The following is a 2,412-nucleotide window of genomic DNA, read 5'->3' on the forward strand; positions in this document are numbered from 1 at the left end:
TTCCTGGCAGAGCTGGAAGGGAAGCAAACGGGATGAAACCTGTGCGAAATGGGGAAGCTGCTGGATTCCACTAAATGAATGAACTAATCAGAGGAATGCATTTACATAAATCTGAATAAATGACGATGCTAAGGCCAGGCCAGGTTCTTGGCAACCTCCTCACCTAAAGAAATGCGAAAGGGAACAGAAATGACAGAAGAGGGAATTGCCTGGTTCGGTGCTATTTGCTCCTGTGGCCCACAGCTCTGGAGGCTGCACGGCGTGTGCACCCCGAAAAGCCAAGCGCCAGGATGCTGCTCCTGTGCAGAGCAGTGAGCAATCAGCGTGACATTTAGGTAAATGCTACAGCTATTTGTAAGTGTTCGTTTCCGTGGGTGCCCCATCCATTACATGACAGCTATTTGCTTAACATCCTGATGTGCATCCCTTGCTTTGCAGATAAGCGCCGTCGCAGGGGGAGGGTCGGGGCTGTGCTCAGCAGGGCTTTGCAGAGTAAAACTTCAGCATCGCCTCCATGCAGGGTTGTGAGATGGGTTGCCCTGCTTACCCCAATGGGGGAAAACCCCACAAGTGAATCTACCGGGTGTCGGACCTGGTAGAAGGGCATGAGATGCAGAGCTGCCCTTTAATTTAGCTAAAAGACCTTTGTATAGCCAAGTTCAGCCCACAGGCACAGCCCTGTGAGATATAGTGATGCAATATACATAAGTTCTGGCTGCACCAGACGAGTACGTGGCTTTAATGAAATGATGCCTTCACCCCTCACCTTTGGGGAGCCCTGTGTGCCCCCCAGCTTCCTCCTGCTGCTCCCACTCCTCTGTGCACCAGGACTAAGGCAAAACCCCACAGAGCTGTTTGCATGCCAGAGCACTCGGAGGAGCTGGCGACAGGACAGCAGTGATTTCCATACTGAATAATGGAGAAGGGCAAGAGAAATAACAAATCATACATTTACAGACATATGATCCTGACTCCTTGGATGGTTTCCTGAGCACAGCTGGCACAGCCCCCAGTGCTGCACTTCAGGGCAATTCCCACAGCCAGCGCTCGCTTGGGCCCCAAAGCCCCATGCTATCCCTTTGGCCACGTGCACCAGTGGTGGTACAAGAGCTTTGCAGGGCAGCGAGCAGCACAGCACGCTCCTAAACACTGCAAATCTCTGCTCTTGAATGGGGCTTGCTGTCGGAAAGCCTCTTGCTGAGGCGTCTTTTCATGCTCCTTGCCTCCTAAACAACTTGATGATGCTTGACTGTAATCCTAAAATGTTTTAATGATGGTTTGTTTTCCAAGCAGGACATGCTTCTCCTCACCATGGTCGTCTGGCTCAGGCTCAGTGCATGAGGAGCCAGTGGGGTCCTTGGGGTGCGGGGAGGGTGCAGGGTCCCTTTGCTGATGGTGCTGCCCACCCGCTCCCAGTGTAGCAATGGGGCTCTGCAGGGACAGCAAGGTCAGTCTGGGATGGTGATGGATGGGGGTGGCAGTGGCAGTGTGGGTGAGCATCTCTGCTGGGTGCCTGTAGATTGGAATTGTTTCTTGCTCTGGCTGCCAGATGCAAGCCTGGATGGAAGTCACAGGGAGATATTTTGTGCGTGCAGAGCTCCGACGCAAAGCTGGAACACTGCATGATGCACGCTCTGTCTTGCTGGGGACAGCTGAATCTGTGGGGCTTGGATTCATGCTGTGACCCCACAGATGTCCTCATGCTACCTCCAGTGTTAGGTCCTGTGGTGCTGAGCGAGGCGATGCTGCCGGTTCTGCTGCTGGAAGCCCTGCGTGTCCTTCCCTGGCGCTGTGCTGTGTCATTAATATCTCTGTCACAGGGCAAGTTGCAGGCGAGATAATATTGATACAGCCATTAGAGTGCATGGAGAACAAGAACGAGGCGCGCTGCGGGGGGGTGCAGGGCTGGGGGCTGCTGATGTGCAGCAGGCACTGATGGCACCCAGACCAGCAGCGCCCCTCTCTCTGCCCCATGGACACTGCAGCCATGTGCTCGCTCCCCTGGCACCAGTGCACGGTGCCGATCCCCCATCTCCCACCCCGAAACAGAGGATGTGCCCCCCTGGCACTGCACCTCCCGCTGCTGCTCCCGCGCTACCTGCGCCACCGGGAGCCCTGAAAATAACACACAACTGCTTAAGGATGTGAGCTCCGTATTAAATCTCGGTGAAAAGGAGCAATTATGCTGTCAGAGGAGGTGATACAATTTGGGAGAGCTCGTTGCGCAGCTGTAATTTTTTCCCACCGTTGGCTGCGGTGTGCAAAGCTCCAGCATGGGCAGCCTCAGGCACCCCAAGGCCAGCTCTGCCCATGGGCAGGGGCACATTTCTGCCCGCTGTGAACACTTCATACATGCTGGGAGCGTGGGCTGCCCGCTGCTGCTGGTGCCCCGTGCCTGGGGGCGCAGTGCTG

General features: G+C 55.3%; 1 long non-coding RNA gene across 1 annotated transcript; it reads right to left on the reverse strand.

Annotated features, from left to right (window-relative positions):
- Window positions 1–1,263: 1,263 nt before the first annotated feature.
- Window positions 1,264–1,958, reverse strand: LOC128082938 (uncharacterized). The gene is made up of 2 exons (XR_008207898.1): window positions 1,708–1,958; window positions 1,264–1,557 (listed from the first exon to the last, which is right to left on the reverse strand). It is a non-coding gene; the product is annotated as an uncharacterized LOC128082938 (long non-coding RNA).
- Between the last annotated feature and the right edge of the window lie 454 nt (window positions 1,959–2,412).

Source organism: Tympanuchus pallidicinctus, unplaced genomic scaffold, assembly GCF_026119805.1.
Source record: "Tympanuchus pallidicinctus isolate F22 unplaced genomic scaffold, pur_lepc_1.0 scaffold23, whole genome shotgun sequence".
Taxonomy (NCBI): Eukaryota; Metazoa; Chordata; class Aves; order Galliformes; family Phasianidae; genus Tympanuchus; species Tympanuchus pallidicinctus.